This window comes from Sus scrofa, chromosome 9, assembly GCF_054392235.1.
Source record: "Sus scrofa isolate SSC_HxYL_T2T_F1_AM1 chromosome 9, Sscrofa_HxYL_maternal_Yorkshire_Landrace_v2.0, whole genome shotgun sequence".
Taxonomy (NCBI): Eukaryota; Metazoa; Chordata; class Mammalia; order Artiodactyla; family Suidae; genus Sus; species Sus scrofa.
In genome coordinates, this window is record NC_139391.1 from 7,597,623 (window position 1) to 7,613,849 (window position 16,227).

The window sequence follows — 16,227 nt, forward strand, 5'->3', positions numbered from 1 at the left end:
CTAAAAGGATAATGCATCTTAGTCCACGTTAATAGTAATAGCATCAAGGAGTGACCAGAACATAAGAAATGTATAGTAAAACAGAAATAAAGAAAGAAATAAAAGTAGAGCAGAAACAATCTGCTCTACTCTGAGCCAGTCACACCTACGGAATTATTAAAATGGGTTCAGACATTAAATCAACGTCTGAGGAATAATGACGGGAAACAAGATAAGTAAAAGATTTAATACTGAGTCACATGGGTCATTCAAGTGTGAAATGAATGAACTACAGAGTTTTAGGGGAGTAACCTTCATGGCTCAGCGATTAACAAACCCGACTAGGATGCAGGTTCGATCCCTGGCCTTGCTCAGCGGGTTAAGGATCTGGCATTGCCATGAGCTGTGGTGTAGATCACAGACATGGCTCGGATGCCAGGTGGCTGTGGCTGTGGCATAGGCGGGGCAGCTATAGCTACGATTCAACCCTGGGAACTTCCACATGCTGTGGGTGCGGCCCTAAAAAAAAAAGCAAAAAAAAAAAAAAAATTTTTTTTTTTTGGAGTTCCCGTTCTTTCTGAGTGGCTAGCGAATCCAACTAGGAACCATGAGGTTGCGGGTTCGATCCCTGCCCTTGCTCAGTGGGTTAAGGATCCAGCATTGCCATGAGCTGTGGTGTAGGTTGCAGATGCGGCTTGGATCCACCGTTGCTGTGGCTCTGGCGTAGGCCAGTGGCTACAGCTCCAATTAGACCCCTAGCCTGGGAACCGCCATATGCCGCGGGAGCAGCCCTAAAAATGGCAAAAAAATAGGACTGGGAAGGAAGACTGGGAGTGGGGTACAGATGTGCAGAAAGAGATGAGAACATGAGAACAAACATAAAAGTTGTCTTCAAATTCCTAAAAGACTGTCATGTACCCAAGAAGATTACTTGAAAGGGAAGATTTTTGCTCAATATAAGTAAGAACTTTCTAACTAGAAGATGAATGCCTTGAATGATAATAAAATTACTATCACTGAATTTAAAATGAATTGCAAGACCTATATGTCAGTGGCTGCAATTATTTTCTGTAAAGTTCCAGAGAGTAAATATTTTTAGCTTTGCAGGCCATATGGTCCCTGTGTCAACCACTCAATTCTGCCAGTGCAGCAAGAAAGAAGCCAGAGATTAACATTAGCAAATGTGCATGACTATGGTCCATAAAAACTTAAATTACAAAAAAAGGCATCAAGCTAGATGGTTGTGCTTTGCCGATTCCTTTATGTATTAAAAAGAGAGAATGAGGGAGTTCCCGTCATGGCTCAGTGGTTAAAGAATCCGACTAGTGACCATGAGGTTGCAGGTTTGATCCCTGGCCTCGCTCAGTGGGTTAAGGATCTGGTGTTGCCCTGAGCCTGGTGTAGGTCGCAGATGCAGCTTGGATCTGGCACTGCTGTGGCTGTGATGTAGGCCAGAAGCTGTAGCTCTGATTCGACCCCTAGCCTGAGAACCTCCAAATGCCGCAGGTGCAGTTCTAAAAAGAAAAAGACCAAAAAAAAAAGAGAGAGAGAGACAGAATAATATAAAGAGACTTTGAACACACAAGCTGCACATCACTTCCAGCTCCAAGGCTCTATAAAATGTCACTAAAACAATTCAATGACCTATAGAAATAGGTGGGGAAAAAATGGACATTTTTATATTTATCAAGATAGATATAGATACAGATGTATTATATATATAGATATGTGTACATTTATAAATCATACACAGAAAGAAGACTGCTATAAACATATATGGAATAGGTTACCCTCATTAAAATAGATCTGAGAGACAGCTGCTAGTCATATAAGGATCTTAAACAGGTGTCTATTATGATAGGACATTGGGATAGTTGTAAAATGGACATAGGAACCCAGGCACAAACATGATTTTTCATATCAAGTTAAAAAAAAACAAAAACATTTATTTGACCACTTTCCTTATACAAGCCTTTCCACATCTACACAGATAAAGGGAACATTTGCAAACTGCTTGCTTAAAAGTTATTTCAAATTATTTTATATTTGTTGGGTATTATGTCTCCATAAAAAGACATGGCAAGAGGATTTTCCTGGTGGCCTCCCGGTTAAGTTCAGTGTTGTCATTGCAATGGCTCAGGTTACAGGTGGATCCCTGCCCCAGGAACTTCTGCATGCCACAGGCACAGCCAAAAAAAAAAAAGATATGGGAAGAAATTTGCCCCACTGTATCTCAACCAAAGTAAAAGAAAGTTGTAACTAGGTTTCACTTAAGGCCTAGAATTTCTACCCTAGGAAAAATAAACACGGAACATCCCCCAATGGCCCTCTAGTAATCGTTAGATAAAAACAAAGGTCCACCAACTGTTTGTTACTTGTTCACAATAAGTACAGAAATTTAATGTACACACTGAGATACTTTTACAGTAATTTGACATTGGCTAGTTTGTCAACTATAATGCAAGATAAAACAATCTGAGAAAATGAAATCATTTACTTCCACAATTTATCGTTTTATAATCATTTACATTTTCAAGCCTTTAATTTACAACTTCATATTTTTAGTTGGGAAAATATATAGGTATTTTTAACCTCCATTTTGCAGGTAGTATAACACTTAACTGGCCTTTTGGTAAAGAAGAAAATACCTTCTCTGAATGAGGCAGGCATTGTAAATCAAATAACAATGGAAGTGATTCTAAAAACAAGAAACACTTGCTGCAGAGAGTGTCAAGGATCTGGCACTGTCACTGCAGCAGCTTGGGTCCTGGCTATGGCAAGGGTTCGATCCCTGGCCAGGAGAACTTCCATATGCCATAGGCATGGCCAAAAAAAAAAAAAGCAAACAAACAAGGAAGACCAAAGAGTTCATACTAATTTTACTTGAAAATATAATTAAAAGTGAAGTGCTAAAACCACAACTTATCATTTGCAGCGATGGACTGGCTATGAAGCAATAAAGCCATCAAAACCTAAGTAGCATTTATATAGAAAATATAAAGAAATACGTTTAAAACAAAAAAATTAATTTCAAAATAAAGAACAGTGAATTAGAAAGCCAACAGAAGCAGATGTTTCTCCTCTTGCTCTATAACATTAGTGTTTTCTAGGCTTCTTACAGAGTAGTTCTTCAGGACACTAAAACCAAAAACATCATTTTTATCAACATGAAAGAAAAACGCCATCAAAGATGTTTGCTTGAAAATATTCAGTGATTCTGCAATAAAGAACCAATTTCTAATGATACTGTAATTCAATGCATTCAGGAAATGACTAGTGATATGGGAAAATAATTCACAGAACACACAAACCTAGCAAAGTGTCTTTTATTAAACCTTCATAAATGCAAAGACAAAATGGCAATTCCATTTGAATATGACGTTATGAAGGAAGGATTTTTTTCAGCTTTATCGCCAAACATAACTAACTTCAAGTTGCATAGATTTATGACAGGTTACCTAGTCAACAAATGTGACTTGGAGTTTAAATTTTGTGTAACAGTATGTTCTGATGATGCAACTGTCATAACTGGAAAATATCCAGACAGTTCTCTAGATTAAGGAGTTTACTTCAGAGCATAAATCAATGCACTGCTTCCCTCATTGAGAAATTCTTGCTACGATTTTTTTTTAATGTCACAAGTTCCATAATATGCTTAGTGATATAGTAAAATTGTGGATTACTTAAAGGCTAATGCATATATTAGGGAGTTATCTTCACTGATAGGTAACATGGAAACTGATCATATATTACGGTTACTACATGCTGAGGTTCCATGGTTACCAAGGGAAAATGTTCTGCCAAAATGAGTAATGAGGAGTTCCTGCTGTGGCACAGTGGGTTAATGATCTGGCCTGTCTCTATGGCGTTGCCAGTTCAATCCCCAGCCAGGCACAGTGGGTTAAGGATCCAGCGCTGCCACAGTTGTGGCACAGTGGCAGATACAGCTCGGATTTGATTCCAGGCCTGGTATTTCCATAGGCCCCAAGTATGACCACACACACACAAAAAAAGGGGCAATGAAATGAACTCTCAGTGCTTATATGAGATAAAATATGTTTGGCTATGTTGTAAAGATGTAAAATAGCCAGATTTATTCGTCTTATATATTTGGTATTTTTAATGATCTTCATATTTCCATGTAAGGAACGCACAGAAATGTTCCCCAATGGACAATAAGATCAAAGGAAAAAAGGAAGCTAATAGAATGAATGATCAAAGTCCCTACAGATACTTATGACATGTTTCATATTTAATAATTTTCAGTGAACTAGGTAATATCAATACTATACATGTGTGGAAAGATTATCACTACACACATGACAAATTTGATGAGATATTTCAGTCTTTTTTCCCCATCAAAAGAAAATCCACAGACAGGAAATTTATGAATCCAGAATCCATTTCTTCCACTGAGAGGGAATTTAAATTTAAGCATAACTCTAAAGGATAAATTGTTGGAACTGACTACTAATGAAAGATTGAAAAACGTATTCTGAAAATTAAAAATCACTTGCTTCATCTTAGAGAAAAGTTAGAAATCAATATCCTGGGTTTGCTGAAATTTCTTTTAAATCTATCCTCCAATTCTTATCGACATACTTCTGTGAGTTTGGTTTTCACTACTCGGAATGTTGCTAAAACACAGGAACCGTTTAGCTCACTCAGCTTTTTGTTTAGAATTGCGGAATAACAAAATAAGTTGTAACTATAATAGCAATTCTATACTAATAGGCTAGAAAATACAAACAGCAACATTTACAAGTGTTTCTTCTCTTTTTCCTTATGTATGGCTGTTCTAATTATATTTATTGAAATGTAATTTATCTGTTTAAAAATTTAAGCTTCTATTTTGCCTTTTTAGATTTCATTTTCCTAGCAATTCATTTTTACTGTACTTTACAAGCACATGAATTATTAGGAAAGATGTCCTCACAACAGAGAGTTCAAGAGACAATTCTACGGCTCAGGCTGGCAAATTACAGCCTGTAATCTGCTTTTTTCTGAAGAAAACTTATAATGCAATCATGTTACTGTTTACCAACTGTCTACGGCTACTTTCACTTTACAGCAGCAAAGCTGAGCAACTGTTGCAGAGATTGCATGGCCTTCAAAGCCTAAAATATTGACTCTCTGGTACTTTGCAGAAAAAAAGAAAATTGCCAACCCTTGTTCTAAATGGTTGAACATACTGCTGGAAAGGCTCCTCTCCTTTCTTGGCCCCATCATTCAATTAGCAAAGACGTCACTGAAGCTCAGGACCATTAAGATGATTAAACATTCCCACCTACAGACAGTGGGATGCGTTTAGAAACTATTTAGGAATCATTACTGCTACAGACTGAAGGGCATGAAAACCCCTCCACATGGTCTCTGTCTCTTGGTATCCTAAAATTCTAATTTATCTGACTGAAAGGAATCAAAATCTAATCCAGTAGGGCAACAGACACTAAATCTGGAAGACCTAAAAGAATCTTCAAGCCAGACAAATAAGAGTGCCAACTATAGGAGTGTGTGTGTGTGTGTGAAGCAGAGAGAAAAAGGACTTTCTCCTGCTATAATTTTTATCTAACTATACGTTCAAAAAATGATACCCTGAATAGATTTCAAGAAACAACAATGAAAACAGTATAAAAGATCATTTTAGTTTAATATATTCTGTATTTTATTTGCTACTTGGAATCCAATCTTAAATAACAAGATGATCTATAATGGTTATTTAATCCAAGGTCCAAGGTTCAATTATTTTAAAATAATAATTTTTTTTTCCAAAAAGTTATGCCCAGAGTAGGTCATTATATTCTTTTATATGCTGGAGATGCAAAATCTAAAAAATAGAAGGATATCCTGTTATTCTGAGAACAATGCCTCACCATTACACACCTCTTGAATAATTTCCTATTATGATTTTTTGAATTCTATTATAATATACATCACATATATAAGGAATCCAAATTCTTGAAAGTTGCTGGAAAATATAGTTAGGATTTATTTTTAAACTTTCGACCTTAGAACAAGAGTGTCCAGAATATTTTAAGCATTAGTATCAAAGAGTCAATATATCAACAAATATTTGAGTTCTCCCTTTCAAGATGTTATGAGCCACAAGAAATCATGATACATAACTCTTGGCTACAAACAGTTCATAACCTAGTTGAGGTCTTCTACATGGTTAAAAAGTAAGCAATGCTTTTAATGTCGAATGGTATGGGAGAACTTGTCTTTAAAACTCATACTCTCAAGTATTGGAAACTGTAGGGTAAAAATGGTACAATTACATAATCTAAAAGTACTTTAAAAAACTGACCTACATAACTACAAAATTATCTTTTTTTTATATGGAACGCTTCACGAATTTGCGTGTCATCCTTGCGCAGGGGCCATGCTAATCTTCTCTGTATCGTTCCAATTTTTTTTTTTTTTTTTTAGTATATGTGCTGCCGAAGCGAGCACAATTATCTTTTTTTTAAAAGTCCAAACCAGAGTTCCTGTTGTGGCTCAGCACAACCTAACCAGCATCCATAAGGATATGGGTTCAATCGCCTGGCTTCACTCAGCAGGTTAAGGATCCAGAGTTGCTGTGAGCTGTGGTGTAGATCGCAGATGCAGCATGGGTCTTCTGTTGTGGCTGTGGCTGTGGCTGTGGTTGGCAGCTGCAGCTCCGATTTGACCCCTAGCCCAGGAACCTCCATATGCTGCAGGTGCGGCCCTAAAAAGAAAAAAAAAAAATCCAAACCAAAAAAAAAAAATCTAATTTTGAGCATTAATAATGAGAAGGTTTAGTAACAGAATCAACTGCAGTGGGTTCAGTCGAAAATCAAAATAAAGCATATAAATTAAAAATAAAAAGGACTAAAAACAAAGTATACTTGAAGTATTTAGAGGGGAAAGATACTGATGTCTGCAGTTTACTTTGAAACTCACCAAAAATAAAATGGAATACTGAATGGAAGAACAATCAACATATGGATACACATGTGATAAAGCAAGTATACTATCTGTTAATGGTAGGATGTAGGTGGTTGGTATATGGGTGTTAAGTGTTGTATTCTTTCAACTTTGCTATGTTTGGATGCACTGATAATAAAAGGCAGTAAAACAAAGCATATCAACATTTTAATTTAACATCCTTTCAGTATGTCATCAGTTGAAAAACTGAGTGACTACAATATACCTGACTACAAAGAAAAGCTTTGGAATGAGCCTAATTTTATTTGCAAGTACAGATTAAATGAAGTTAAGAGCAAACAAAGGATAATGGAAAATTAAACAGAAGAAGGTGTGGGGGCAGGGGTCTCATTAATTTTGCACTGATCATTTTTAAGAAGTCAAAGAAAATATTTTAAAAATCAGAGAAGGAACTCAGGTACTGGCATCCAGGCTTTCAGAATCCTCAGAATTCCAGAACTGCTGCAAACCTAAAAATCACCTAAAAATCAATATTCTCTCAAAAACATATTTGGTAGCAAAGAAGCAGCTGCTCTCTTCCTGAAACCTGGGACAGATTTAAAATGTGCTCTAGGAGTTCTCACTGTGGTGCAGTGGGTTAAGAGTCTACAGACAACAGAGGCTTGGGTCACTGAGGAGGCATGGGTTCGATCCCCAGCTGGCACAGTAGGTTAAAGGATACAGCTGTAGCTCAAATTCCATCCCTGGCTGGAGAACTTCCATATGCCACGGGTGCAGCCATAAAAATTTTTTTAAAATGCTCTAAAACAGTTTCCCATTTTTGTTTTCAGTACAGTTCTAATTTCACTGCACTACAACTGGATTCTTAGCCTCTACATGCAAGGACAATGCCTTATCTTAGACTCTCCAGCCATCTACCCTGCTATGAAGTGTCGATCCATGAGAAAGCACACTCTACTAAGAAATAAAGATAAACGACCCCGCTACATGATGGTATTATTATCATCATCTTCACCACCACCACCACCACCATCATCCTGTTTTATGGTTGGTAAACTAAGGCACAGAGTGGTTAAGTAAACCACCCCAGGTTACAGAGCTAAGAAGTGGAAATCTGGGATTCAAACCATATTCTTTTTTTTTTCCTTCTCTGTCTTTTGCGTGCGTGTGTGCGTGCGTGTGTGTGTGTGTGTGTCTGCACCCATAGCATGTGAAAGTTCCTGGGCCAGGGACAGAATCCGAGCCACAGCTGTGGCAACACCAGATCCTTAACCCACTGCACTGGACTGAGAGATCGAGCTGGTGCCACCACAGTGGAAACTCCTCAAACCATATTCTCAAACATCGGGCTATACCCTCCACTTAGAAATTTCTTACAGAGACCCATTTTTAGCAAACAGTCAAGATTTCTAGTTCACAAAATCTAAAAATATTAAAAACGGGCACTAGTGTTTAAGAACTGAGCCAACAAGGACAAAGGAGACCTTAGTTTAATAACTGGCGTACCTATCGCAACAGTAGCTGATAGTGAACGCCTCATCCACAGTCTTTGCTCACCATTCACTACTAGTATGTACTGCTTCCCTCTGCTCACAATCTTGCTGAATATAACTGTGATCTGGAAACTACTTCGTTTCGCTTTATACTACACTCATTTACATTTTTTTTTTTTTTTTTGGTCTTTTTGTCTTTTTTGTTGTTGTTGTTGTTGCTATTTCTTGGGCCGCTCCCACGGCATATGGAGATTCCCAGGCTAGGGGTTGAATCGGAGCTGTAGCCACCGGCCTACGCCAGAGCCACAGCAACGCGGGATCCGAGCCGCGTCTGCAACCTACACCACAGCTCACGGCAACGCCGGATTGTTAACCCACTGAGCAAGGGCAGGGACCGAACCCGCAACCTCATGGTTCCTAGTCGGATTCGTTAACCACTGCGCCACCACAGGAACTCCTCATTTACATATTTATCCTACTTGTGTATAAAACCTTTGAGGATAAGAATCAACTTTTATTTATCTTTGTAGCTACCCTGAAAAACCACTTGCTCATATTATTTAATAAGTCCTCAAGCTCCAATGTTTGTCACTAAAAAAATTATTTGAACTAGTAACTGTTCATTAAAATAACAATTAATAATATTAAATACAGTCCATTAAAGTGAATATTCCTTTAATCAATATTTAGTTTTCGGAGTTCCTATCGTGGCTCAGTGGTTAACGAACCCAACTAGGAACCATGAGGTTGCGGGTTCGATCCCTGGCCTTGCTCAGTGGGTTAAGGATCTGGTGTTGCTGTGAGCTGTGGTGCAGGTCACAGACGTGGCTCAGATCCCACGTTGCTATGGCTGTGGTGTAGGCTGGCGGCCACAGCTTCGATTAGACCCCTAGCCTGGGAACCTCCATATACCATGGGAGTAGCCCAAGAAACGGCAAAAAAAAAAAAAAAAAAAAAAAAAAAATTTAGTTTGCATTTATTAGTATGTAAAGACTAAGTATAATTCTGCTAAATTTTATATAGGCATATATAATACCTAAAAAGTTGAAGAAAGGTAAACTTCATTAAATGGATTCAAAGTTTAATCCTAATATGAGAAATAAAGTTTTTGCAAACTGTTTTTAATTTTATTTAAAAAAAATTTTTTATTAAAATATAATTGATTACAATACTCCTTCAATTTCTGCTGTACAGTAAAGTGACCCAGCCAGGAGTTCCCATTGTGGCGCAGAAGAAACGAATCTGACTAGGAATCATGAGGTTGCGGGTTTGATCCCTGGCCTTGCTCAGTGGGTTAAGGATCCAGTGTTACTGTGAACTGTGGCATAGGCCAGCAGCTGTAGCTCTGATTGGACCCCTAGCCTGGGAACCTCCATATGCCATGGGTGCAGCCCTAAAAAGAAAAAAAAAAAAAAAAAAGTGACCCAGCCATACATATATATTTTTTTTTCATACTATCTTTCATCATGTTCTAACCCAAGAACTGTGTACTATAAACAGTTCCCTGTGCTGTAAACATCATTAAATGATTTCTGAGAATATAAGTAGTAACACACTACATGAGCTACTTGTGGCTCTCAATTATTGGTCAAAAGACATGCTTCTATTTCCTTCTAGCAATACCACTTTCTCGGCTTAAGAATAACATTTTATTGGTTCCTACTCTGAATCATAATTTCCAACAAAGCAGATCTGCAAAAAGCATCTTCATTTCATGTAGCGAATAACTTAAGCATTTACGATGTGCCAGATGTTGTACTAAGAGCTAGAAATAAGTTACAAGGGAAATATAATCCTGTTTTCAAAGACTCTGTAGGTGGATAAGGGAGGTATCAGTGTAATCATGGAATGTTTCCTGAATAGTGTTACGGCTGCCTTTTTTTAAGTAAAAGCCATTAGACCACTTTCTCCTTTCTCAGAAAATCCATGAAGCAAACCAACCTAGAGAATTAGAAAGAGTAACAATTTAGACTACTGTTGGTTTATAAAATTAAATTTCTCACTTTTTCCCCATACATCACATTAAAAGGTTGGATGGAGTTCCACCCAATTTGAAAACTGTTTGAGACCAGCTGATTTATTTATTTATTTATTTATTTATTTTTTGTCTTTTGTTGTTGTTGCTATTTCTTGGGCCGCACCCACGGCATATGGAGGTTCCCAGGCTAGGGGTCTAATCGGAGCTGTAGCCACCGACCTACGCCAGAGTCACAGCAACGCGGGATCCGAGCCGCGTCTGCAACCTACACCACAGCTCACGGCAACGCCGGATTGTTAACCCACTGAGCAAGGGCAGGGACCGAACCCGCAACCTCATGGTTCCTAGTCGGATTCGTTAACCACTGCGCCACGACGGGAACTCCAGAGACCAGCTGATTTAAAATGTAGGCTACGATGCGCATCCAAAATTCCCTCTGGCAGGTGGTAGGGAGTACCTCAACGAGAAGACAGGCTGATGATAGGCAGCACAACTCATGCTCAAATACAACAAACAAGGCACCTATGTGATTGTTGATTGTAAATGACATAACATACACAATACAAAGATAGATAAAAAGTGATTGCAGATATGAATCCTAAATTCAAACTCACCTGAACCAATGATTTAAAGCACAGAACCTTCTCTCAAATGGGCAACAGTACGAAGCAGTACTCTACTGAGGAGCATTTGATACGCATTTATTTAATGGATAATGACTCTCCTATGCAAAGCCAGGCAAGCTAGTTTCATTTGTTTATGAATCTATCTCTCCATTAGACTAGGACTTACTCAAAGTGTTTCAGTATTTATTCAGCAATGTCATAACCCCCTCAAAAACATCTATAATCAAACATGAGCATAAACTCATCACGTTCAGAACTATTTCATCTATTTCCACAGAAGAAAGATAAAAGGTTTGATTTTATCTACAACCAGTCGTCATGAAAGGATAGATGACACACTATCAATTACATGAGTCTTTATTGACAGTCACTCCATTTGGGGGTTTCTTAAAAAAATTGCTCACTAACCATTTGTTCTGAATGCTCTATTTAAAGCTACTAATAAACAATAATGAATATTCTAATCATTCTGATTCTCTAGACAAAATTCTAAAGTTCCTGGAACTCCTATGAGAAATACCTAGTATTTCTCGGTTTCAGCTACTCAGTGATCCCAGAGGAACAGAATGATATAATTTGGTTCTAAACTCTGGCCTCTAGATGAGAATGAGAAATGCAAACAAATACTAAAAGTACACAGAACTCAGAGCTTTTGGAAAAGGCTGGCACATTTAAGAAGCCAACTTTTTTTTTTTTTTTTTTTTTTTGGCTATGCCCTAGCATTTGGAAGTTTCTGGGCTAGGGATCAAACCCACATTACAATAGCGAGCCGAGCCACAGCAGTGGCTGTGACAACGCTGGATCCTTAACCAGCTGTGCCACAAGGGAACTCTCAAGAGGCCACTGTTTTTTTGCCTAGATTATACAACTAAACTGTGAGTTAGAGAAGAAAATCTGTAAATACCAGCTACTGCTACCAATAAAAACTGACTTCTCTAAGTACATGGAGAAACAGGAAAGAAAATACAGGCTTTTAGTCAGAAACCAACATTCAGATTATGTGAGGGTTGCCCTTTCTGAGCCCTGTGTCTTCATTCTAAAAGCAGATATAATAGCCAGTGTCTTAGTGTTTAGTGTAAGAATCTAAATAATGATGACTAGCAATACTTAGTGCTCTAAAACTTAGGGTTATCATAAACAGGAGGAGAAGATCCTCTTTTCAGTCACATTTATACGTGTAGCCACAACAAGAAGGCTCAAATAATATCTGAATAAGAAAATTATAGCTGGTTACTATCTAAGTTTCTCAGGGCTCCTGTAACAAAGCACTGAAGTCCCACAAACTGGGTGGCTTAAACCAACAGAAATTTATTCTTCCATAATTCTGGTGGCTACAAGTATCAGCAGGGTGGTTCCTTTTGGAAGCTCTGAAGGAGAATTCAATCCATGCCTATCTATTAGTTTTAAATCAGAGCTTTCCAAATAATATATTGCACCTCCCAGAGCAATACAAGGAATGGAAATCCCTCAGCCTCTGAGTAAGCTAAGAGGGACATGAAGTACCGAACCTTCAGAACTTCCAATTCTGCATCCTTTAAAGGTTTTGCAACATTTTTTCTAATATCATAAAACCAGTTAGGGAGTTCCCGTCGTGGCGCAGTGGTTAACGAATCCGACTAGGAACCATGAGGTTGCGGGTTCGGTCCCTGCCCTTGCTCAGTGGGTTAACGATCCGGCGTTGCCGTGAGCTGTGGTGTAGGTTGCAGACACGGCTCGGATCCTGCGTTGCTGTGGCTCTGGCGTAGGCCAGTGGCTACAGCTCCGACTGGACCCCTAGCCTGGGAACCTCCATATGCTACAGGAGCGGCCCAAAGAAATAGCAAAAAAAAAAGACAAAAAAAAATAAAATAAAATAAAATAAAACCAGTTAGGCTTATGCCATAGCAACTTGGTATTAACTTGATCTGAGGTTAGAAGTTCCCTGGTGGTCCTGCAGGTTAAGGATCTGGCATTATCACTGCTGTGGTTTGGGTCACAGCTGTAGTACAGGTTTGTCTCTGGCCTGGGAACTTCCACATGCTGTGAGTGTGGCCAAAAAAAAGAGAGAAGAGTTCCCATCACGGCGCAGTGGAAACGAATCTGACTAGGAACCATGAGGTTGCAGGTTCGATCTCTGGCCTCGCTCAGTGGATTAAAAATCCAGCATTGATGTGAGCTACGGCGTGAGTCACAGATGCAGCTCGGATCTGATGTTGCTGTGGCTGGGGTGTAAGCTGGCAGCTACAGCTCCAATTAGATGCCTACCCTAGGAATCTCCATATGCCTCCCAGGTGCAGCCCTAAAAAGCAAAAAATAAAAATTTAAAAAAAAAGAAAAAGAGAGAGAGAGAGACCTAGGTTATCACTGTACAGAGGACTCTGAAAATCAGGCATTATACGTATACACTACGCACACCAATATTCAGTTGAAAATGGACAAGCTCAGATGTAACATCTCAGTATAACACTGGCGTGACTGAATGTCGTCACAATTTGTCCATGAATCCCCTAAAATCAAACTGACTAGAGTCTCCTTTTTTTTTTTAATTTTAAGCTCTCACTTTTATCTCCTTAACATATATGAAATATTCTTATTTTACATTCTGTATCTGATCATTCCAATATCCTGCAGTCTTTGTGGGTCTGATTCTAAGCTTTATTTTTGGCAGTTTTCAATCATGATGTGTGATCATTCACGCTGAGTTCATATTCCTGGAATTTTACAGGAGGGAATCCTTGGAGGCCTCAATGGAAGGTAAATGCCTCCAGAGATCATTTTGGTCTGTTTTTTGATGGCTATCTCAGAGTACCAAAAACTCTGGACTGTTATAAACTAGATAATGGTTAGGAAAAGTTCTAGACCACAAAAACTGTGAGTATTCAAGGTGCAAACTTGATTAAGGCCACCTGGCAGTAATAACTTCTCAGCGAAGATGTAGCCCCCTCTCCGGCCCAAGGACTTAAGTTAGGCAAGTGGTCTTGCAGTCCCCCGAGAAGGGTCCACCTTGACACCAACTGGGTACAGGCTCTTGATTTGAAGACCACCAGTGTAAAACATGATAAAAAGTTATACATATAACTCACACACATAAGGATGCCCACTCTTGCCATTTCTAGTCAAAAGACTGCTGGAAGTATCAGCAATCAGACGAGAAAAAAATAAATAAAAGGCATTCAAATTGTAAAGGAAAAAGTAAAATTTTCTGTTTAAAAATATATGATCCCCTATATAGAAAACCCTAAAGACTATTAAAAAACCTAAATTTAATAGAGTTGCAGTACACAAAATCAATACATAAAAATCTTGACAACAATCTATCCAAAAAGGACATCAAGAATACAATTCCGGGAGTTCCCGTCGTGGCGCAGTGGTTAACGAATCCGACTAGGAACCATGAGGTTGCGGGTTCGGTCCCTGCCCTTGCTCAGTGGGTTAACGATCCGGCGTTGCCGTGAGCTGTGGTGTAGGCTGCAGACGCGGCTCGGATCCCGCGTTGCTGTGGCTCTGGCGTAGGCCGGTGGCTACAGCTCCGATTCAACCCCTAGCCTGGGAACCTCCATATGCCGCGGGAGCGGCCCAAGAAATAGCAACAACAACAACAACAACAAAAAGACAAAAAGACAAAAGACAAAAAAAAAAAAAAAAAAAAGAATACAATTCCGTTTATGATAACATCAAAAAGAATAAAATATTTAGAAATAAATTTAACCAAGGAGGTAAATGATCAGTACACTGAAAACTATAAAATACTGAGGAAAGTAAAGATATAAATTAATGGAAAAAATCCCATATTCATGAATTAAAAGAATTAACATTGTTGAAATGTCTTTACTACCCCAAATGACACACAGAGTCAACCTAATCCCTGTCAAAATTCCAATGGCAATTGTCACAGAAATACAAGAATAATCCTAAACTTCATATGGAACCAAAAAGATCCCAAAGAGCCAAAGCAATCTTGAAAAAGAAGAATTAAGCTGGGAGTTCTGGTCTTGACAGCACAAGCCATCTGTTCTTGCACAGCCCTAGCAATAAACCTTTCTCTGCTAAAAAAAAAAAAAAAAAAAAAAAAAAAGGAAGAAGAAGTAGAGAAAGAACTAAGCCGAAGGCACCACAACTCCTGGTTTCAAAATATATTACAAAGCTATAGTAATCAATACAGTATGGTACTAACATTTAAAAGACAAACAGGGAGTTCCCGTCGTGGCGCAGTGGTTAACGAATCCGACTAGGAACCATGAGGTTGCGGGTTCAATCTCTGCCCTTGCTCAGTGGGTTAACAATCCGGCGTTGCCGTGAGCTGTGGTATAGGTTGCAGACGCGGCTCGGATCCTGCGTTGCTGTGGATCTGGCGTAGGCCGGTGGCTACAGCTCTGATTTGACCCCTAGCCTGGGAACCTCCATATGCCACGGGAGCAGCCCAAGAAATGCCAAAAAAGACAAAATAAAATAAAATAAAATAAATAAAATAAAAAGACACACAGACCACAAACAGAGAGCAGGTTTCAGGTGCTCTCTCAACACACACACACAAAGGTAACTGAGGAAACTGATATATTAATTAGCTTGATTGCAGTACCATCGTGCCTTCACCATGTATAGGTACATCAAAATATAATGTTGTACCCCTTAAGGACATGAGGTTTTACTTATTCTTTTTTTTTTTTTGCCCTTTTTTTTTTTTTTTTTTTTTGTCTTTTTGCCATTTTCTTGGGCCACTCCCATGGCATATGGAGGTTCCCAGGCTAGGGGTCAAATCAGAGATGTAGCTGCCGGCCTATGCCAGAGCCAGAGCAACATGGGATCCGAGCCGTGTCTGCAACCTACACCAAAGCTCACGGCAACACCGGATCCTTAACCCACTGAGCAAGGCCAGGGATTGAACCCGCAACCTCATGGTTCCTAGTCAGATTTGTTAACCACTGAGCCACAATGGGAACTCCAATGCAATTTTATTTTTAAAAATAATAAGCTCCATAAGAGAAAAGGAAATTTCACACTATAAAGTTATCCTTTTTAAAAATTAATTTCTAGGGTCCTCTTCTAACATTAGCAAGTTATAGGGCAGGCTACAGAAAATATCGTCAGGTGACAGCAAGCTACCAACACTTCCCTTCAATGGGTGCATCAACTACAAACATTTTTAGATTTTTCCCATCTCTAAAAATGAGGCATGCTCACCACTCTCCACTTTTTTTTTTTTTTTTTGGTCTTTTTGCCTTTTCTAGGGCCGCTCCTGTGGTATACGGAGGTTCCCAGGCTA

General features: G+C 38.8%; 1 protein-coding gene, 1 long non-coding RNA gene and 1 pseudogene across 10 annotated transcripts in view; all 3 read right to left on the reverse strand.

Annotated features, from left to right (window-relative positions):
- FCHSD2 (FCH and double SH3 domains 2) overlaps window positions 1-16,227 on the reverse strand; it is a 240,726-nt gene that overhangs the window by 171,141 nt on the left and 53,358 nt on the right. The gene's annotated exons all lie outside the window — the stretch shown is intronic.
- Window positions 5,739-12,770, reverse strand: LOC146399705 (uncharacterized). The gene is made up of 3 exons (XR_014814635.1): window positions 10,751-12,770; window positions 8,837-10,453; window positions 5,739-8,538 (listed from the first exon to the last, which is right to left on the reverse strand). It is a non-coding gene; the product is annotated as an uncharacterized LOC146399705 (long non-coding RNA).
- LOC146399706 (U6 spliceosomal RNA) lies at window positions 6,312-6,412 on the reverse strand (annotated as a pseudogene).